Here is a 23917-nt window from a genome sequence, read left to right as displayed (position 1 = left end):
TCTTTAAGGGATTTTTGTGTTTCTATCTGTTGACCCATGTTCTTTTGTATTTCTTTAAGGGACTTATTTATGTCCTTCTTGAAGTCTTCCATCAGTGATATGAGATGTGATTTTAAATCTGGTTCTTGCTTTTCTGATGTGATGGAGTATCCAGGATTTGCTGTTGTGGGAGAGCTGGGAGACATGGGTTCTGATGGTGCCATGTTGCCTTGGTTTCTGTTGGTAATGATTTTGCATTTGCCTTTGGCCATCTCATTATCTCTGCTGTTAGCTGGTCTTGCTGACACTATCTTCTCTATCCTGCAGGCCTGTGTTTCTGTACTCCTGGGATTCTCTTTCTGTCCAATGCCCTGCAAACAGCTAATTCTCCAGGAAGTATCAGGAGATGGGGTCTCCCCTGTGGCAGACTTGGCAAGGGTCGAATGCCCTGCTTCTGCCAATTCCCGAATGCCCTGCTCCTGTAGGTTCTCTAATACCCTGCTTCTGTCAGTTCTCTAGAGAGTATCAGGAAGTGGTGTCCTCTCCATGCCAGATGTGGAGCAGGTCTCCCTTTCTTCTATCTCTTGTATTCTGTTGTTCATGCTGATTCCGATGCTGATGCATCTATGACTCCTGAATTCTTTCCAAGGTTTTCTATCTCCAGAGATGACTCACTTTGTGATTTCTTTATTGTTTCTACTTCCACTTTTAGATCCTGGATAGTTTTGTTCAATTTCTTCACTTGATTGTTTGTGTTTTCCTATAATTCTTTAAGGCCTTGACACATGATCTTCTGTATTTCTCTAAGGGAATTTTGTGTTTCCTCTTTAAGGGCTTTTACTTGTTGACTGATATTCTCCTGTTTACTTTAAGGTAGTTATTTAAGTCTTTCTTGAAGCCCTCTATCAGCATCTTGAGATATGATTTTAAATCCGACTCTTGCTTTTCCGGTGTGTTGGGGTATCCGGGACTTGCTGTAGTGGGAGAACTGGGTTCTGATGTTGCCATGTGGCCTTGGTTTCTGTTGGTGGGGTTCTTGTGCTTGCCTTTCACCATCTGGTTATCTCTGGTGCTAGTTGGTATTGTTGTCTCTGGCTGGAGTTTGTTCCTCCTATGAGTCTGTAAGCCTGTGTCCTTACTCTTCTGAGCTCAGAAGTGAAAGCACTGCTGGGAGATCACTCTCTCCTGGCGGGCTATGCACAGAAGGCTGTGGAGTCTCCTGGCTCCTTGGTGCAAATGGCAGCAAGAAGACTTTCATTTCAGCTGCTCCACTGATCTTATGCCCTGTGTGCACCAAGCTCTTCCCCTCCAGAGAGAAAGTGGAGATCTCACCTCTGTGCTCAGAAGTGAAAGCGCTGCTGGGAGATAACTCTCTCCTGGTGGGCTGTTCACAGAAGGCTGTGGAGTCTCCTGGCTCCCTGGTGCCTATTTTTATAATTTTTAATTACATGTAGGTTGTGTGTGTGCGCATGTGGCTATGGGCATGTGAGTACAGGTGCCCTTGAATGCCAAAGTCACTGGATCCTCTGTAGCTGGAGTTACAAATAATTGTAAGTTATCTGATATGAATCCCAGGGATGAAAGTGGGTGCTCTAGAAAAGCAGCAAGTGCTCTTAACTGCTGAACTATCTCTCCAGCTCAAGTAAATATATAATATTAAACATTAAACTGTGCAACTCATCAATTCACCTTGAGTATATGTCCAAAAGAAATAAAAACTAACGTTTAAACCTGTATAAAATATTTAGAGCAACACAATGAATAACAATCGGAAAAATTCCAAATATATATCAATGACCAATTCAGCCACTAAAAAAAAAAGAGATACTGAAACATCCTCCAAGATACATAAATGTTTGAAGTTTTGGTGAAACACTGAAACTAATTGAAAAGAAACTGGGAAAGAGCCTTGAGCACATGGGCAGAGGAGAAAATTTCCTAAACAGAACACCAATAGCTTATGCTGTAGAATTGACAAATGGGACCACATAACATTATAAAGTTTCTGTAAAGCAAAGGACACTGTCAATAGGACAAATCGGCAACCAACAAATTGGGAAAAGATCTTCACCAACCCTACATCTGACAGAGGGCTAATATCCAATATATACAAAGAACTCAAGAAATTAGACCCCAGAAAACCAAATAACCCTATTTAAAAATGGGGTACAGAGCTAAACAAAGAATTTCCACCTGAAGAACTTCGGATGACTGTGAATATCTTTAAATACACTGAAAGCCATGAGTCAGCTCATTGAAGTGGGTCAAATATGTGAAATAAAGTTCACAAAAATGTAAGAAAGTTACCAGTGGGAGAAAGGAAGAATGAGACAGAGGAATGGGGAAAGGAAAATGATTACAATCCATTTTAAAATGTAAAAAAACCTGGAAAATAAAATAGAAGAATTTATAAATTATGAAATGATAGTTCACATACTCACTGAGAGGAAGAATGGGTCCAAGAAATTAAATTTTAAGAGTTTCTTCAGTTTTTGTACAAAGGGATTCTGTGGGTTGTTGAGGGAATCAACATTTACTCCAAATGATGTGGCTGTGATCACATCCATGCTGTAGGCCCCAAAGATGCTGAAGAGAGAGATGGAAAGTAACATCTATACCTTATTTTATTCCTTCTAACATAATGGATCAAATGGGAGTGAATTCACAGGCCAAGGGAAGACAGACACTGTCAGAATCCCTGCTGTGGTCAATCTAATCCCCCATCGCACTTTTCATGAGAATTTTCTTATTTGACAATGTGAACACTGTCCTTGCACTGGGTTGTGACAGGGATACTATTAGTTTGTTTTAGTTGTCAACTTGACACAATCTACAATCATTTGGAAAGAGATTCTCAGTGAGCAGTTATCTGCAACAAGTTAGTATTGGGCATTTCTAGGAGATATTACCTTGATTGTGGAAAAAACCTGTCCACTTTGGGCAGTACCTTTGCCTTAGTTTAAGTCTTTATCCTGAGTGAGGTAACTCATACCCAAAAGGACATGCATGGTATGTACTCACTAATAAGTGGATGCTAGCCAAAAAAAAAGTACAGAACACCCAATATACAGTCCACAGAACTCAAAATGGCCAGCAAGCTGAAGTGCCCAAGTGAGGATGCCTCAGTCCCACTTGGGAGGGAAAACAAAGCAATCACAAGTGGGGATGGAGGAAGGGACCTGGGATGGAAAGTGGACAGGGTCAGGGGGGAGTAGAAGGGAGAGGGGAACCTGATCTGGTATTGGGTGAGGGAAAAGGGCTGAATCCCTGAGGTTTAACAGAAAAGGTGTAAATAGGCAACCTCGGGAGATAGGCGGTTGGGGGACCTCTCCAGAATGCACCAGAAGCCTGGGTTGTAAGAGACTCTCAGGACTCAAAGATAAAATGCCCAACAATAGGGAGAGGGAACTAACACCTCAGGCAGAGGGTTAAGACAATACTTCAAATGAGGGAGAGGGGCCATCCTATAGTCACAACCCTGACCCATAATTGTTCCTGTCTGAAAGAACTACATGGATAGAAATGGAGAAGAGCATGCAGAAAAGAAGGTTCAATAACAGGCCCAAAGTGCAATCCAGCTCAAGGGGAGGTCCCAAGACCTGACACTATTACTGAAGCTATGGGACGCTCACAAAATGGACCTAGCATGACTGTACTCTGGAAGTCCCATCAAGCAGCTCAAAGAGTCAGATGCAGATATTTGCATCCAACCAATGGACAGAAGCAGCTGACCCCTGTTGTTGAATTAGGGAAAGTTGAAAGAAGATGAGGAGAACGGCAATCCTCTAGAAGGACTAGCAATCTCAATTAATCTGGACCCAGAGATGTCTCAAACACTGGACCACCAAACAGACAGCATACACCAGCTGATATGAGGTCCGCAACACACATATAGTAGAGGACTGCCAGGTCTGTGCTCATTCAGAAAAGATGCATCTAACCCTCAAGAGACTGGAGGCCCCAGGGAGTTTAGAGGTCAGTTGGGATGGGGGATGAGGATATCTACATTGAGAAAGGGGAGTGGGGAGAAGGCATGCTATGTGGAACAGTCGGAGGGTGGATGAGGGTGGAGGGAATAAAATATGGAGTGTAAAAAATTAATTAATTAATTAATTAATTAATAAAAAAGAAACTCAAAAAACCAGAACACCGAATGCACAAAGCAAAGAGTATTAAAAGCAGTGAAGAAAAATGCTCAAGTAACATAAAAAGGCAGGCCTATCAGAATTACACCAGACTTCTCTACAGAGACTCTAAAAGCCAGAAGATCCTGGGTAAATGTCATACAGACACCAAGATAACACAAATGCCAGCCCAGGTTACTCTATACTCAGCAAAACTCTCAATTAACATAGATGAAGAAACCAAGATAGTCCATGACTAAACCAAATTTACACAATAACTTTCCACAAATCCAGCCCTACAAAGGATAATAGATGGAAAACTCCAACACAAGGAAGGAAACTACACCCTAGAAAAAAGCAAGAAAGTAATCTTCCTGTCTAAAGAAAATGCAGGGACAAAGAGTGGAGCAGAGACTGAAGGAAAGACCATCCAGGGACCATCTCATCTGCAGACACCAAATCCAGACACTATTGCTGATGCCAAGAAGCACTTGATGACAGGAGCCTGGAATAGCTGTCCCCTGAGATGCTCTTCCAGAGCCTGACCAATACAGATGTGAATACTTCCAACCAATCATCAGACTGAGCATGGGGATCCTAATGGAAGACTTAGAGGAAGGACTGAAGGAGCTGAAGGGGATTTCAACTCTATAGGAAGAACAACAATATCAACTAACTGAAACCCCCAGAGCTCCAAGGGACTAAACCACCATCCAAAAAAATACATATGGAGGGAACTATGACTCCAGCTGCTTATGTAGCAAAGGATTGCCTCATCTGGCATCAACGGGAGGGGAAGCCCTTGGTCCTGTGGATGCTTGATGCTACAACATAGAGGAATGCTAGGGCAGTGAGGCAGGAGTGGGTGGGTTGGGCATCACCCTCATAGAGGCAAGGGGAGCAGATGTGATGGGGGTTTTCCAATGGGAAACAGGGAGGGGCATAACATTTGAAATGTAAAGAAATAAAATAATCAATAAAGATATAAATTAAAAAAAAAAGAGTTGACGTGGTCATTGTCTTTTCAAAGCCATAAAACCCAAACTCAGACACCACTTTCTTCAAAGAGATGCTTTTTTCCTTGAATGGCCTATCACAGTCATAACACTGTTACAGGAAAGTCTCCAGTTTTCCTATGGTCTCAGCCCCAGCAGAAGCCTGAGATGTAATCACCATTCTATTTGGTTCCTGAGGTGATTTAACAGTATGAACTCCAGAATCCCTGCAGGCCGTTATAGGGTCAATTGAATATAAAATGTTTGAGCCTTGATTCTGGGCCGATGGTATTCTTTGGGAAGGTCCTGAACTTTAGGAAGTGTAGCCTCTCTAGAGGAAGTAGATTGCTACAGCCAGATCTTGAATCTTTATATGCTGAGATTTCTGTTTCTTGAGTGTTAGATGCAGTGTGATCAGGTGACCATCTGCCAACATGTCTTCCTGCAATGAGGGACTGTATCTCCCTGGAAATGTAACCCAAAATAGGGTCTTTCTCTTTCCAGTTGCTTTGCTTGGATAATTTTGTAAAGGCAACAGGAAAATAACTAATGCAACGGTCTTATTTAACCCAACAACTGTGCTGGTACTTACTCTTTCATTGTGATGGGATTGCCTTGCTCTGCTTCACGCCTCATGTTTTTCACCAGCAAATCTGTATACTGGTTAATGATGGGGAACATCTACATGCAAAAAAAATATCATCTGTAGTGAGATGAAGGGGGTTAATTCCCAGTGAACACAGCCTTCCCACGGATGAATCAAAAATCACATTAACCCAAAAGGCCATTGTTAGGAGGTTCAACTCAGAGGCCACTGGCTGGAAAAGGGTTGTGATCCTCCATTCTACCTGTCCCCAGGTCTGTTCTTTATGTTTCCAATGAAAAGTTTATTATGCCATTACCTCCTTGAGCTTCCCACTGGTGAAGGTTGGAGACAGCAATGTTCTTAATCTCTTCCATTCTTCATTCTCAGAAAAGTGGATGGCTTTTTTCAAAATTCCCACTGGAACAACCCTCTAGAATGCAAAGCAAAAGAGATGTTGCTATATACAAGTTTGGAGAACTCCACAGTTGTAATAAATAAATAAATAAATAAATAAATAAATAAATAAATAAATAAATAAATGGTATCATTTATTTTTAAATATTTATGACTCTACAATTAGTTAAGGTAACATGTTCAATGAATATTTCTCTCAAATGTCTAACTCTACAGCAGGGTAGAGATGGCACACAGCCAATGCATGTAGCTTTACGACATTATTATTTACCCTCTTTCTACAGTATTTCCACACAGATGAAGAACCAGTTTCAGGGATAGCAACAATAATTTTAGTCTGTGCCATGTAGTCAGGAACCTATTTAAACTGGTGGCCTTAAAGAGACAGGCCGTTATGTATTTGCATGTATTCATAGGGTGAGCTTCTTGATAAAAGGGTGACAAACGTGGTTTGAGAAAACAATAACATTATTTGCTTATTTGTATTAATAAAAATAATGCTATTCTATGCAAAATCTTTTTTCTTACTGATTTTCTTTAGGTATAGATGATTATACTTCCCACTTTAGTCGGGGACTAACCCCATGAATCTTATGCCTGCTGTGAAAACACATATTTTGTACAAAAATAGATATTTTTGTCATTCCAAATGTTAAAATGAGAACATCTTGCATCTGATGCTTATACATGAAAAAACTTATATATGATGTCAAAATTGAATATGACAAAATAAATTTAAGTAAAAATCACTGGTGTTAGTGTTTTCACTAGAGGTAAGCAATGTGTAAATGTATAGAGATAAGAGGAGAACATCAGGCGTCCTGCTCTGTCACTATACCTTATTCCTTTGAGACAAGATCTCTTTTAGAACTGAAAGTTCCCTGTTATGTCTAGACTGGCTGGCTAGAGAGCTCCTGGAATCTACCTATCCCCAGTGCTGGAGTTATTGCACCTGTGGCCATGCCCAACTTTTTTATGTTAGTGCAAAAACGTTTGTAAGATACAAGAAAAATAAACAAAGATTTGGGTGCATTTCTCAGGTAAGTGAGAGTAGGTAAGAAACACACAATCACTTTCACAATCATTCCAAAGAAATAAAATACTGAGTGTTAGAAAGATGGCTCAACAGCTAAGCAGTAGCTGCTCTTAGTTCTCAGCATGCTCACACCAACTTAGATCATCTGCAACTCCAGGTCTTGGGGCTTGATGGCCTTATCTAGCTCCATAGGGATGCCGCGTGCATATGCTACACAGATAGTTTTGCTGAGTATAGTAGCCTGGGCTGGCATTTGTGTTCTTTTGGTGTCAGTATGACATTTGCCCAGGATCTTCTGGCTTTTAGAGTCTCTGTAGAGAAGTCTTATAGGCCTGCCTTTTTATGTTACTTGAGTTTTTTTCTTTGCTGCTTTTAATACTCTTTGTTTTGTGCATTTGGTGTTCTGATTTTTTGAGTTTCTTTTTTATTAATTAATTAAATTTTACACTCCATATTTTATTCCTTCCACCCTCATCCACCCTCCGACTGTTCCACATAGCATGCCTCCTTCCCACTCCCCTCTCGCAATGTAGATATCCTCATCAACATAAAAACAGATATACTAAATCTTTTAAAAATATTTTAATTGAAATATAACTATATCACATTCCCTCTTCTTTTTTCTCCCTCCAGCCTATGCCTTAAACATGTCCCCCCTCACTAGCATGTTTATAACCCCCTTTGATAACTACTGTTACAGAAATATGTGCATATGTTTCTATGTATGTGTACGCATACACAGACACTTACACAATCTCCTGAGTCCATTTTTACTGCTTATATGTATATGTTTTCAAGACTAGCTGCTCTGTGATGAACAACCAATTAGAAGTCTCATCCTTGAGAGAGGCTAATTCTCCAGCTGTCACTGATTGCCTGAAGTTTTTTGTCTAGGAGTGGGACCAAGTGAAATGATCTCCATCCATGTTAACATGTCTATTCATATTGCCACTGTTCTGGTCTTGCTCATGCATCCGTTTCTAAGATAGGCCAATTTACAGCAGATTTCCACCTTCTCTTCCCCATGTTCCCTGAACTATAAGGGCAGGAGCTGTAATGTAGATGTATCTGTTGCTTCTGAGCTCCACATGATCCATTGATCCATATTTTGTGTCCAGCTGTGGTTTCCAGTGATCTCCATTTGATGTAAAGAGGGTTTTTTTGTAAACTGTAGGAGCTATTTTATAAATAAATGGAATATTTTTTCAATCTTATATATAATTAAAAGAATAATACTGCAAAGTATTTGCAATAAGATAAGGATTTGCTTAAAGGCTGGAAAGATGGCTCATCAGTTAAGAGCTTGGCTGCTCTTTCAGAGGACCTTAGTTCAATTCCTAATCCCTACATCAGGATGCTTACAACCACCTGTAGCTGCTGTTCAAGAGGCTCTGATGCCCTTTTCTGTCCCCCTGAGCACATGAACCCCCATATATAAATCTCTACACAGATGCATATATAAATAAATATCATTTAAAGATACATACACATAAATAAAAATAAAGCTTTTTAAAAATAGAGATTTTCCGCATCTACGTTTTATAGACTTTCATGTACATGTATGGCTTTGTTGTGAAAAGTAACACTAACTGTGGCATCTTGTCATGCACTTTTCATTGTCTGTTAGAAATGCTTCTTGACATAAGAAAAAAAGTAGTACATGATAATTTTGAGGATTCAAGGTCTTAGGTTTGGGATTATCCTAAAGAATTGCTTCTCAAAGGGATATTGAACAGGTGGAAGGATATGAGTTATTAAAATGCTGTATACATGCTAAGTTTCTTTATCAGTAAGATTTATTATGTGGTACTCCAAACAAAACACCACAGTAGTACTCCATAGTTCAAAATTAACTCTGTCCCTCTGCCTCCCACTCCTTCCCCCTCTCTCCCCATCTTCTCCTCTTCCTTCCTACCCATCCAGGCACCTTTCACCTATGATGCCCTGGTACAGATGGAGTATATGGACATGGTGGTGAATGAAACTCTCAGATTATATCCAGTAGGTGGAAGACTCGAGAGAGTCTGTAAGAAAGTGAAATCAATGGGGTGTTCATTCCCAAAGGGACTGTGGTGAAGATACCAACCTTTGCTCTTCACAAAGACCCGAAGTGCTCGCCAGAGCCTGAAGAAATTTGCCCTGAAAGGTACAAAGATGTGAGAAATAGAAAAAATATTCTCATTCAGACTGATTCAAACATGATATGTTCTCTCTTGGTATTGAAGATGTTTGCTGCAACAAGTTTCTCTCTCTCTCTCTCTCTCTCTCTCTCTCTCTCTCTCTCTCCCTCTCCCTCTCCCTCTCCCTCTCCCTCTCCCTCTCCCTCTCCCTCTCTGTCTCTCTGTCTCTCTGTCTGTCTCTGTCTGTCTCTCTCTCTCTCTCTCTCTCTCTCTCTCTCCCCGTGTGTGTGTGTGTGTGTGTGTGTGTCTGTCTGTCTTTCTGCCTTCCTGCCAGTCTATGTAAACTTTTAGGAATGTATGACACCTTCCATAGTTTCCTTGGTACTATCTTTTTTTTAAATGTATTGTGCTTTTCTTTCATCTCAGGTTTTTTTCTTGCCATTCCCATTAGCTGTCCCCATCACCTTTAGAGAGCATCTGAGTTTCCCTTTCACTAGAGCATGCCACCTAGATATTCTATTACGGCTGTAATGGTGTTGCCATGTGCCTAGAGGCCCTTCTCCACTATGGTTAAAGCAGCCCTGCTGACGACAGAGGAGATCATGGGTCCACAGACTACTGTCTCTAGCTACCATTCTAGCCATCTCCCTTACATTCAGTGACTCTTGTAAGGATATACCACCTGCTTCTCTAGAGGCCTGAAGTGGCTTTCTTTGGAGGTGGCTTGAGTATATATTCTTCTGGAAAATTTGGAACCACGGTCAGGCTTCAGTCAGATCTAAAATACTATTTTCTTGATTTCCTGTTAGTAACCAAAACAGAAAGTTGAGATTTTTAACACAGTGGCTAGCAAGTCAGAGGACCTATGATCTAGATACATATTATCCACTACATATTATCCACTAACAGTGAACTTTCTGTTGTCAATATATATGTCCTAGTCTTTGTGGAATACCTGTTACCACCATAATATTTACTGAGGGGGGTCAATGGGGTTCGTTCATCCAAGATGATTTCTGTGTTTTCTCCAGTTTCATCAGTTCAATCACCTGTAGCATTGTGATGATAAAAAGCCCAAACAATCTATTATATTTATGTTAGATTCTTTTAGTAATTAAATATATATTACATGCCTACTTTGTATGTGAGACTGCTCCAAGCACTGATAAAACCCAAATATTAATATATATCTACTAAAGAGAATGTTTGACCAAAGTTGAAGAGTAATCTATAGAAATTAATATACACAACACTCTAAATGAATCTTTCTCTATGCTTGAAGCAACCATTCACCCATATCAGCACCTGTTCCACATACATCTTCTACAACTCTCTCAGCTTTCATGTGGAGTGTGCGTGCATGCATGCATGTGTGTGTGCGTGTGTGTGTGTGTGTGTGTGTGATATGTATACACATGTATGTGTAACATACCACCAAGAATTTTCATCAAAATATAAAATACAATTTGAAATACATAATCATATTCCAATTATCATCTTCCTCAAATCAGTATTCTTCTCTTAATTATTTAAATGAAATCAAATTCAAATTAAATTTGTCTACCCCTCTAGAATTTTATACCCAAGGAAATATATAAAGAAATATTTGATAAGGACATTATAGTGGAGTGACATTGTATATTTTGTTAAATATCTGACTTAAATATTCAATAAGGAAGGAAAGAAATTAGTATGAAGCAAAAAATGTAGAAGGAAGGAGAAGCACAATAAGAAAAAGGAGGGAGGAAGGTGAATAAGGAGAAAGAAAGAAAAGAAAGGAAATGTAGAGAGGGAGGGGGAAAGATGGCAGGAGGAAATGGAGGAGGAAGAATGAAGGGAAGGAAGCTGAAAGGAAGAGTGAAAGGAGCTGGCAAAAGAAAAGAAAGACAGGAAAAGTACTCAAAAAGAAAAGGTGTTATTAAGAGGAGAGAATCATAGAGTGAAAGGGAAAAAACTTTTTGTCAACTGAACCCAATGGGCAAGTGACCAGCAGAAATGTGACCTGCAGCAAGGACTTGCTTTCCTTTCATTGGTTTTATTTCTTATATGCCAGAATATGCATGCAAGACTGTACTAAATGCACTTTTCTTGTTCAACGATAAGTTTTCTTAATCTGGGTGTGGTGGCCCATCCCTTTAATCCCAGCACTTGGGAGCCAAAGGAAGGTAGATCTCTGTGAGTTTGAAGCCAGCTTTTTCTACATAGAGAGTCTCAGACAGCCAGGGCTACATACTAAGACCTTGTGTTAAAAATTATATAGATAGATAGACAGACAGACAGACAATAAATATTTTGAGCAGAATTCTTTCTAGAGCTAAAAGTGTCTCCATGTTAAAGGGAAAGTAATAGGCCTGCAGCCTACAACTTCTATAGCATATCTCAGGCTCCAAGGCCTAGGTAACATTACAGAAGAGGGGGAGGACAGATTGTACTGACTGGAGGGTTGGTAGGGATGCTATAGAATGTCTTCCATGTTCCTGGGAAATGACATTCCCAGTTCCATCATAACTGCAAAGCATCTATGAACACATGAAAAAGACTTGCACATATCAGGAAAATGTGAGCCATGAAAGTAGGAGGATGGCTAGCTGGGAAGAATGGAATGAAAGGAATGGGATCACAGTGTGTTGTATACAATTAAGAAACTTCCAAAAACTAACTCTACGAAGCTCAGCATGAAGATATCTACATGCAACCCTAGAAAGCATCCGGTCTACTACTGCTTATGGGCAGCTAAAAGATATCAAACAAGTGGTTGTTGTGGATTTTATGCTTCAATAACTTGTCTTCATCTACTTCTGTGGGACCAGGTTCAGCAAGAAGAATCAGGACAGCATCAAACCTTACACGTACCTGCCCTTTGGGAAAGGACCCAGGAGCTGTATTGGCATGAGTTTTGCTCTCATGAACATGAAAGTTGCTCTTGTCAGAGTCCTGCAGAACTTCTGCTTCCAATCTTGTAAGGAAACTCAGGTCGGTGTGATTTCTCAATAACTTACATGTAATTTGGTGTTTTAATTGGGGGGGTGTATCTATGTGCAAAGAAGTATATGCTTGTTTGCATTTTAATTTATTCTGAGTCAAGTAACTTCTTTTGTGACTGTGGATGGTTAGGTTCTTCAGTTTAGCTACTGCATCTTTTGCTTAAAAAAAGTATAACCATTCTCTAAACTCAGGGGCTGGAGAGTGGTTCATTAAGGGAAATGTCTGCATCGTAAGCAAGAAGATTTGGAGCTTGATAGTCCAGGGAACGGGCATGCCCAAGGATGGATGGGATGGAGGTGGGTGGGTGGGTGTGGGAGCACCCTCTCAAAAACAGAGTGGATGAGGTAAAGGATGCTAGGAGGGCACTGGGAGGGGGCAACACTGAATGTATATAAAAATAATTAAAAATTAATAATATTATAGAAAAATGTATACCAATTTTCTAAATTTAGGGCCTGGAAAGTAGTGAATTTAGGAAAATGTTTGTGTTGTGAGCATGAAGACTTGAGTCTTATATGCAGAGCCCAAATTTTTAAAACCTTGTATGGCTCTTAGGGAATGACACCCAAGGAAAGAATAGTTTTCATGTGTTTATGTGTCATATTCGTCCTTAATGAATCCCTTTCTTGCTCTGTGCTTGGTGACACCTCATTGTTTGACCTTCACTGTGCTTTATGCAACTGTTGCAGATTCCCTTAAAACTAAGAAAGAAAGGATTTTTTCAACCAGAAAACCCCATCATTCTAAGGGCTGTATCAAGAGATTGAACCATGCGTGGAACTTGCCATTGCACCTACTGTAACGCAGTGTCTCAGGGCACCAGAAGCCAACTCATTTGTGAAGAAAACGCAGAAATGAAGATGCCATTGATTCTCTTCATCTACGGGGGACTCTGGGCCTTCACCCTGCTGCTTACCTCCTCTAGTCACCAAAGTTCAACAATCACATGCTTCCCAAAATAGACAAAAGCAAGAGTACTTTGTGTTTATTTCAGTTTGTTTTACTTTGGATTTGGTTAGATTGAGATAGCTGGTTTGTTGTTTTGGAAACAGTGTCACATTTACCCCAGGCTGGATTTGAACTCACAACATAGCAGTGGATATCCTGGAGCCCTTTATACCACCTTCCAAATGCCGAAATATAGTTCGGCACTACTGAGCCCAACTAAACTGTCACCTCCCAGAAGAATGACAGTTGTCTTTGTTAGATAGCAATGGTGCTCTTGTTTGTTTGGATGTTTTTGCCAAATTAGATCTTCTTTAATCCTACATCTGACAGAGGGCTAGTATCTCAAATATATAAAGAACTTAAGAAATTAGACAACAACAACCCACATAACCCAATTTAAAAAAGGAGGTACAGAGAAAAATAATTCTCAACAGAAGATTGTCGAATGGCTGAGAAGCACCTAAAGAAAAATGTTCAAAATCCTTAGTCATGAAGCAAATGCAATTAAAATGACTCTGAGATTTCACTTCACACCCATGCTTTCAGAATGACTAAGATTAAAAATTTAAGAGATAGCACATGCCGGTGAGGTTGTAGAGGATGCACACATGTCTTAATTATGGTTTCTATTGCTGTAATATACCTCCATGACAAAATGCATCATGTGGAGGAAAAATTTATCCCTCTTACAGTTTTTCATCAGTCCACCTGCCATAGATGTCAGGACAAGACTTCAAGGCAGGAACCTGGAGGTTGGAACTGAAGCAGGGGCCATGGGGGAACACTACTTACTAATTTGCTCCTTCCGGCTTGCTCAGTCTGCTTTCTCTTATACAACTCAGGACCACTTTCCCAGAGGTGACACTCTCCACTGTTGGCTGGGATTCCCACATCAATCATTAATAAAGAAAACATACTATAGATTTGCCTATAGGCCAGTCTTTGCAGCAATTTTCCCCATTAAGATTCCTTCTTCCAAGATGACCCTAGCTTATATCAAGGTGACATTAATAAAAAGCCAGCATGATACCCTGAACCCAACTTTTGATATCTTTCCATAAATTCTCAAAGTCCAGAGGCGGAGGAGGTAAGTCAGTAAAGTGCTTGCCATGCAAGGACAAAGACATGAAGCATTTTCCCAGCATTCACAGAAAAAGAGAGGAGGGGGAGCCTGAAGCTGCTGTTTAGTGAGTATAGTCAATTGGTGAGAGACCTTGCCTCAAAAACTAAGGTGAAGAGCAATAGGAGTAGACACTTGATGTTGACCTGTAACCTACATACATTCTCAAAGGTGTTGGCAACCATATAGACATAGATATAACACATTCACAGTCTCAAAGCTCCTGTTAACCAACTTATTGTCAATGAGTCTCTGTTACTTTCAACTTGGCCCCTTTGAACAAGTCTCCCTTCTTTGTTCTCTACTTCTATTCATCTTTTTAATTATCACATGCATATAATTAAAGCACATTCAGCCTGTGGGGTGGGAATTGTCAGAACCCAAACTTTTGCCCTAACCCTGGTATCAGATCAATAAGCAAGACTATTTACTTCTGAGCCTAATACTTCCTTAGCTGTTATCTAAAATTGAACTTTGACTTGTTAGGGATACAGAAAATGGTTAGTACATCAATGCTGATGAGTCTGTGTGTTTCAAACTTCCATGTGATTAAATTTTCCTTAAATGTGCTGTAAACATCACCTTGTCCTCTCAGATTACAACTAGAATTGCTTCTGGCTGTAACTCACCTCTGTCCTTTGTGTGACTGTGAGTCATCTGCGTAGTTTTAGCACGTTGTTAAAGACATGTGTTAAATAATTCAATAAATGTGTGTGGTGATGAGAGTGCTGAGGTTATCAGGATGTATTTCATCACCTAATGTCTGTTTGTATGTCTGCAGCTCCATTCTCAGTATTCTCATCTTTCCATGTTTAAAGCTACCATTTAAAATAGAACAAAGCTCAGAAAAAGCATGCTTCTCTTTATGGTCCTTTGTAGGATAACACTGCATTAGATTGCCCACAGTGCTGACTGGGTTTTAGTTTCAGGAAATGACTAGGCTATCTATCCTTACACAGTTAGACAACAGGCCTATAGGTGGATAGGACAGATGATATTCATGTTAACCCTATTTCAAGATCCTCTCATGTAAATACAATGTTTCAGACTAACCTGTTATTTCCATAAGAGTTTTATATCTTATGTGCATGTGTGTGTGTGTGTGTGTACACAAGCACACATCAAAAATCAACACATGTCAAAAAATCAACATCAGAAATCTTTCTCAACCAAACTCCTCATCGTTTGAGACAGAGTCTCTCACTGGAGCTGACTGGACAGCTAGCTCCTGGAACCTTTCTGGTTCTACCACCCCAACACTGGAGTTACATGTGTGGCTTTCTGACTTGCATTCCAGGAATTCTAACTAAGGTCCTCACAGTGATGTAAACATTGCTTCTCTCTTAACCTGGTTTTATATAGTTTTTCTTTTTTTTGTTGGATATGTTATTTATTTACATTTCAAATATTATCCCCTTTCCTGATTTCCCTCAGAAACCTCCTATTACATCCCCCTCATCCTGCTTCTATGAGGGTGTGCCCCACACACACCAACCCACTCCTGCCTCCCCACCCTCACATTCCCCTACACAAGAACATGGAGTCTTCACAGGACCAAGGAGCTCTTTTTTTTTATTGACTATCATATTCATTTACATTGCCAATGGTTAAACCTTTCCTGATTTCCCCCTCCCCAAAGACCCCAACCCCTCCTCCCACTCTCTGCCTCCATGTATTTGCCACTCCACCCGACCAATTCCCACATCACCCCCCCCCCCGATTTCTCTATGTTGGGGCATCTAATGAGCCTTTACCTGACCAAAGACCACTCCTCCCACTGATGACCAACAAGGCATTCCTCTGACACATTTTTGGCTGGAACCATTTGTACCCCTTGGTTGATGGTTTAATCCCTGGGAGTCCTGTGGCATCTGAGTGGCCAAAACCATTGTTCTTCCCATGGGACGGTAAACCCCTTCAGCTCCTCTGGACCACCCTCTAGCTCCTCCATTGGAGCGCCCATGCCCAGTCCAATGGTTGGCTGCTAGTATCTGCCTCTGTATTTGTAAGGTTCTGGCAGGGCCCCAAGTGGCTCTTCTATTGATGCCCGACAAGGTCATCCTCTGCTATGTATACAGCTTGTGGCTCCCTCTGTGTCTACTCCTTCGTTGTTGGTTTAGAGCTCTGGGGGATCTGGTTCATTGATATTGCTCTTTCTATGGGATTGCAAATCCCTTCAGCTCCTTCAACCCTTTCTCTAACTCTTCTATTGGGGACCCCATGCCCAATCCAACAGCTGTCTGTGAGCATTCCCCTCTGTATTTGTTCGGCTCTGGCAGAGCTTTTCAGGAGACACATACATCAGGCTCCTGTCAGCATGCACTTCTTAGCATCCACAATAGTGTCTGCATTTGGTGACTGTTTATGGGATGGATCCACATGTGAGGCAGACTCTGGATGGTCTTTCCCTCAGTCTTCTCTGCACTTTGCTTCTTTATTTGCTCCTGTGAGTATTCTGTTACTCCTTCTAAGAAGGACCGAAGCACCCACACTTTTGTCTTCCTTCTTCTTGAACTTCATGTGGTCTGTGAATTGTAACTTGTTTATTCTGAGCTTTTGGGCTAATATCCACCTATCAGCAAGGGCATGCTATGTGTATTCCTTTGTGATTGGGTTACTTCACTCAGGATGATATTTTCTAGTGCCATCCATTTGCCTAAAAATGTCATGATTTCCTTGTTTTTAATAGCTGACTAGTACTCCATTGTGTAAATATATCACTTTTTCTGTATCCATTCCTCTCTGTTGAAGGACATCTGGGATCCTTCCAGCTTCTGACTATTATAAACAAGGCTGCTACGAACATAGTGGAACTTGTACCCTTGTTATATCTTGGATCATGTTTTGTGAGCAATGCTTCTCCCTTATCCTGGTTTTATATTTTCAAAGTATATACATCTTTTTATTTGGGCAAGCTCTTTATGTCATTAATAATTAGGGCACAGCAGTCTCTCCTTGTTTTCATGTACTTTTTGTGCTTTTGTTGGGATTTCCACAACACCCTTTACATTGGCATGCATTGATTCTTGATTTGTTCTTGATAAGACCAACATACATGGGATCTGCCAGAAGGAATCACAGAAAATAATCTGAATCTCAACCAAATTTGCTATCTTGAATTTTGCTATTTCCTACAGTGACCATCATGAGGGAATGTGATATTCTGTTAGTCTACTACAATAAATGTAATTTTTAGAATATATATTTTATTTATACTTTGAGAATTCCATACATATGGGTAATGAAATGTGGTACATGTACACAGTGGAGTACTGTTGAGGTGTAAAAAAAAATTCAGGTACTTGTGTAGAACTAGAAAATATTAAATTGAATGAGGTAACCCAGACTCAGAAAAACAATGTGTTCTCACTCATGTGTAACTCATAGAAACATACACATGTAGGCTACTTTGAAGGGATTCAGTGGTTGTAATTATATGTTGATTCATTTATATCTATATGTAACAACAATGATTAAAGAAGAGGAGTGTTGAATTTGGTAGGAGAGGGTCTTATTGGGGTTTTACTGCTGTGAACAGAATCCATGATCAAGAAAACTCTTATAAGGATGACATTTAATTGAGGCTGGCTTACAAGTTATACGATTTGCAACCCTATAGGAAGAACTACAATATCTACCAACCAGAACCCCCAGAGCTCCCAGGGACTAAACCACCAACCAAGGAGTTCACATGGAGGGACCCATGGCTCCAGCTGCATATGTAGCAGAGGATGGCTTTGTAGGGCATCTATGGGAGAAGAGGCCCTTAGTACTGTGAAAGCTTAATTCCCCAGTATAGGGAAATGTGAGGGTGGGGAGGTGGGAGTGAGTAGGTGGGTGAATACCCTCATAGAAGTAGGGGTAGAGGGGGTGGGATAGCAGGTTTCAGGGGTGAGGTAGAATCCAGGAAATTAGATAACATTTGAAATGTGAGTAAAGAAAATATCTAATAAAAAGAAGAGCAAAGAAAATATCATCCTAAGTGAGATGCTCTAACTCAGTCCCACTAGGGCATGCATGGTATGTACTCACTAATAAGTGGATATTAGCAAAAAAAGTACAGAATACCCAAAATACAGTCCCTAGGACTCAAAAAGGTCAACAAGCTGGTGGCCCAAGTGAGGATGCCTCAGGCCCACCTGGGAGGAAGAAGAAAGCATTTACAAATTGGGAGGGAGGGACAGACCTCGGGGAGGACATGGACATGTTGGGGAAGAAGGAAACTTGATCTGGTATTGGTTGAGGGAAAAGGGCTGAAGCCCTGAGGGCCAGCAGAAAGAATGGAAACAGACAACCTTGGGAGGTAGGAGGTTGGAGGAACCATCCAGAATGCACCAGAGGCCTGGGAGTTGAGAGACTCTCAGGACTCAAAGGGAGGGACCTTAGATGACATGCCTGACAGTGGGGAGAGGGAACTTAGAAAGCCCAGATCCAGCAGGAAGACAGGGCATCAAGTGAGTGATGGGGGTTACCATCCCACAATCAGAAGTATGACCCATAATTGTTCCTGTCTGAAAGAACTGCTGGGATGGAAATGGAGAGGAGCCTGAGAAAAAGAAGGTTCAGGGATAGGCCCAAAGTGGGATCCAGCTCAGCGGGAGGTCCCAAGGCCTGACACTATTACTGAGGCTACGGAGTACTCACAAAAAGGGGCCTATCAAGACTGCCCTCTGAAAGACCCAACAAGCGGATTAAAGAGTCAGATGCAGCTATTTGCACCCAACCAATGGGCAGAAGCAGCTGACTCCTATTGTTGAATTAGGAAAGGATGAAGGAAGCTGAGAAGAAGGGCAATCCTGTAGGAGGACTTAGCAGTCTAAATTAATCTGGACTCCGAGATGTCTCAAACACTGGACTACCAAACAGTCAGCATACACCAGCTGATATGAGGTCCTCAACACACATACAGTAGAGGACTGCCAGGGCTGTGCTCATCCAGAGATGATACACCTAACCCTCAAGAGAATAGAGGCCCCAGGAAGTTTAGAGGTTAGGTGGGGTGGGGTGTGTGTGGTGGGGACATCCCCGTGGAGATGGGGGTGGAGAGGAGGTATGGGATGTGGAACAGTGAGAGGGTGACATGGGGAGGCAATGAAATCTGGAGTGTAAATAAATAAAGGATTAAGTAAAAAACAATGTGGCTAATTTGGGGACCGGGAGGATGGCTCATGTGTAAGTATTTACAGAGCAAGTATGAGGGTTAACATTCAAATCTGCTGCACACATAACAGGCAGATATAGCAATCTGCTTGAAATCCCTATGTGTGTGTGTGTGTGTGTGTGTGTGTGTGTGTGTGTGTGAGAGAGAGAGAGAGAGAGAGAGAGAGAGAGAGAGAGAGAGAGAGACCAGAGCAAGCTGGCTAAAGTGCCAGAGTTGGTAACTTCTGGGTATGAATGAGAGACTCAGCCTCAATCCTTAAGGTAAACTAAAGGAGACACTGGAAATGTGTCTCTGGCTCCAACATATATTTTCATATACAATACTTTCCCATGCTTGTGAACACACACACACACACACACACACACACACATTTTTTCAATTAAAATAATAATCTGGCTAACTTTGTCTTCTCAGGGACTCTCATACAGGATGCATGGGAAGGAACATGAATAGATATTGGTTGGTGTAGTCACCAGCTCCATCAGGTAGTCACCAGATTGGCCTAATTTTGTTGAGAAGGTGATTGAGGTCTAGTTAAACTTTCTCCTTGTATTTATTATCCAGGATCATGAAGTAGTCACCAAAGGTTCTTAGGAAAAAGGGAAGCAGATGGACAACTTCAACCAAAGTTTTAGACTCAAACTCTTTCAACATGCTCTACTGGGAAACATAGATATAGCTGTTAATAATGTCCATGCTTATGACCTCCTCATGAATACATACATGAAAACAACCATGCTCTTTGAATGTAGAAAGAAAATAGAATTTTTCATGGCAATAATAAGAGTTGTCCAGGGAATAAAGAAGTTCTATTTGATGAAATTGTTGAGAAAGGACTTTTAGATGGATTTGTTTGAGGTGGTTTGTTATTGTTTTTTATCCCTCTCTCTATCCATGAATATATATTTAAATCACAAAAACACAATTACATTATTTTTTCTGACTATCTCCTTCCAAATTCAGGTCTTCCTCTTCTTTAATCATTGCTTTTACATAAACATAGAAATGCATTAAGATATAAGTAAAACCACTGAGCTCCTTCAATGTTTCTTGCATAGTTATGCTACTATGGATTATATGTGAGTGAGAAACCATGGTCTTTGTTTTTCTGAGTCTGGGTTACCTCACTCTATTTAATATTTTCTAGTTCTACCCATTTACCTGGAAATTTCATTTTCCTTTACAGTTGAATAGTATTCCATTGTTTATATGTACCACATTTCCAAAATCCATATGTATGGAATTCTCAAAGTATAAGTAAAAATATATTTTAAAAATTAAAACTGTGGTACACTAATAGAAAACCACATTTTCTTACTAGGATCATTGTAGGAAGCAGCAAGTTTCAAGACAGCAAATTTGGTTGAGATTCAGATTGCTTTATGAGATTCCTCCTGGAAGATCCAATGCATGTCTTCTATAACTACTACTTCGTCTTATATCATCAGAGACAAATCAGGAATCAAGGGTGTTCTGTGGAAATCCCAACCAAAGCAAACAATACATGAAAATTAGGGGGAGACTGCTGTGTGCTAAGTGTTGATGACTTACAGAGCTTGCCAAATCGAAGGCCTTTATACTTTAAAAATATAAGACCAGAATAAGGGAAAAGCATTGCAAACATAACTATGAGAACTTTAGTTGGAATTCCTGGGATGCAGGTCAGAAAGCTACACATGTAACCACAATTGTGCAGAGGTAGAGTTAGAAAGGTCCCAGGAGCTTGCTGTCCAATTAGATCCAGTGGGAGACCCTGTCTCAAAAGGTGAGGTGGGCTGTGATTGAGAAAGATCCCTGAAGTTGATTTTTGACCTCCAGGCAGGCTTGTGTGCTTGGACACACACACACACACACACACACACACACACACACACACAACTCTTATGGAAATAACAGTTTACTCTGAAACACTTAATTTGCATGTGAGGATCTTGAAATAGGGTTAACATGAACTTCATCTGTCCTATCCACCTATAGGCCTATAGTCTAACTGTGTAAGGATAGATAGCTTAGTCATTTCCTGAAACTAAAACCCAGGCAGCACTGTGGCCAATCCAATGCAAAGCCTCAGCTTATAAAGTGCCATAAAGAGAGGCATGCTTTTTTTACTGAACTTTGTTCTATTTTAAATGGTAGCTTTGAACAAGAAGAGAATACTGAGAATGGAGCTGCAGATATACAGACAGACATTAGGTGATAGAAATATATCCAATAACTGTAGCACTCTCACCCTCCCACCCCACATTTACTGAATCATTTACCACATGTCTTTCACAACTTGCTAAAAATACTTAAAGTACACAGAGGACTCACAGGCCAAGGCCAGAGGCTAGTTGCAGCCAAAAGCAATTCAGATTGCAGTCTGAGATGACTAAGTGATGTTTACAGCAAGTCTAAGTAAAATTAATCACACAGGTGCTTGAAACACACAGACTTATCAGTATTGATATACTTATACTTTCTGTATCCCTAACAAGTCAAAGTCCAATTTTACATAACAGCAGAGAAAGCAATAGGCTCAGAAATAAATACAGTCCTGTTATTGATCTGATACCAGGGTTAGGGCAGAAGCCTGGGTTCTGAGAATCCCTACAGGATAGAATTATGATAATTAAAGAGATGAATAGAGGTAGAGGACAAAGGGAGCAGATTTGATCAATGAGGCCAAGTTGAGAAGAACAGGCAAAGGGGTTCCTTGACAACAAGTCTGTTAACAGGAGTTTCGAGGCTGTGAATGTGTTGTATGTATATGTATGTGGTTGCACACACCTTTGAGAATGCATGTAGGTCACAGGTCAACACCAAGTGTCTTCTGCTATTGCTCTCTATGCTAGTTTTTGAGGCAGTGTCTCTTGCCAATTGGCTACACTGACCAAACAGTCCAAGGAGACTCCTGCCATTTTTCTGTGATTGCTGGGGAATTGCTTCATGTCTTTATCCTTTCATGGCCAGTACTTTACTCCATGTTTCATCTCCTTAGCCCTTGGGCTTTGAGAATGTATGGATAGAAACAGAGTATGTGTTTAATGTATTGTGCTGGCTAGTAATAGATTTCACCTTGATACAATCTAGGGTCATCCGGGAAGAAGGAATCTTAATGGAGAAAACTACTGCCGAAGGATTGGCCTATAGACAAATATGTAGTGCATTTTCTTAATGATTGATGTGGGAGAGCCCAGTTAGCTGTGGAAAGTGTCACCTGTGGGAAAGTTGTACTGAGTTGTATAAGAAAGAAGGCTGAGCAAGCTACAAAGAACAAGTAAGTAAGCAATGCTCTTTCATGGAGTTTCTACCTCTAGGTTCTTGACCTGAATTCTTGTCCTGACTTCTCTGGATGGTTGACTGACTCAAAGATGAATAAATCTTTTCAACCACGAGTTGCATATGGTCATGGGTCTTCATTACCTCAATAGAAACCCTAATTAAGTCAGGTATGTATGAAGTGTAGAAAAGTAATCTTTAGTTACATAAACCAATAGTATAAGAAAACCAATAAGTCTTAAATCAATAGTCTAAGAAAGACATCCCATTCCATGTTTGTTTCTGCAGGGGCCTCTAGAGAAGCTCTTGTTGCTGTCATCATTTGCATTCCCATGTGTTGGTTGCTCCTACTCTGTGATACACCTTGCCATCAGAGATAGTTACCCTCCGTGTGAGAGTGAGTTTGTGTCTCTCTGTGTTTTTGCACACATGATCTGTTCTATAGGTTTCATTGCTGAGAGAAAGTACTCTTGTTCTATAGTGCTTATCAAGTAGTCACATCATTCTTATAGTCTAAGGTAAATGCATGGGAGAGTAACTTGGAAAGAAACATCCAAAGAGGCAGAAATGGGACAAATGGAGTTGGTTAGGTCAGTGTCCAATTCTCTTCCTTATATCCCTCTGATCCATTCACCTGTTGACATTAGGATTGCACTCAGAGTGCAACTTATTATTTAAATTGATATCTTATGTGCTATGGCTCATGGGAAAGCTAATCTGACTTCCACTGGCTAAATGAATTCCCTTCAGTAGCACAAGGAAAGCATTGCTCTGAACAATTTGCATATTACATTCAAATTTCAGAAGTCATAATCTGTTGGCTAATTAATTTGCATATATATGTGTGCTTGTGTGCAGATATGCATGTGTGGGGACATGTGTGTGTGAGAGTGAAAACACATATGCACAGGGTACTTGTGTGAGTTCAAAGTTGACCAAGGCTCCCTCTATCTCTTTCCACTTTACTGAGGCTTAGAGATGACTAATTGATTAGTCTAGCTAGTCAGTTTGCACAGAGATAATCTGTCCCTGCCTCTTCAGGATTGGGATTGTGTGTGACCTTCAAGCTTTCTCATCTTTTAACTTTGCTCAGGGGCTCTGAATTCTAGTTCTTTCACTTACACAATGAGGACTTTATACACACAGCCATATTCACAGCCTATGTATTCTAAGTGGGCAGAAACATCC

The 23917-nt window shown here is 40.5% G+C and overlaps 2 pseudogenes; one reads left to right on the top strand and one right to left on the bottom strand.

The window, feature by feature from the left end:
- The window catches only part of LOC127672487 (cytochrome P450 3A9-like), a 29414-nt pseudogene extending 21512 nt beyond the window's left edge, over nt 1-7902 (bottom strand).
- A 1185-nt stretch (nt 7903-9087) lies between these two features.
- LOC127672847 (cytochrome P450 3A13-like) lies at nt 9088-13006 on the top strand (annotated as a pseudogene).
- Nucleotides 13007-23917: the final 10911 nt, after the last annotated feature.

This window comes from Apodemus sylvaticus, chromosome 22 (assembly GCF_947179515.1).
Source record: "Apodemus sylvaticus chromosome 22, mApoSyl1.1, whole genome shotgun sequence".
Classification (NCBI taxonomy): domain Eukaryota; kingdom Metazoa; phylum Chordata; class Mammalia; order Rodentia; family Muridae; genus Apodemus; species Apodemus sylvaticus.
Note: the sequence above shows the minus strand (reverse complement) of the source record. Positions and strands in the feature narration are given on the sequence as shown.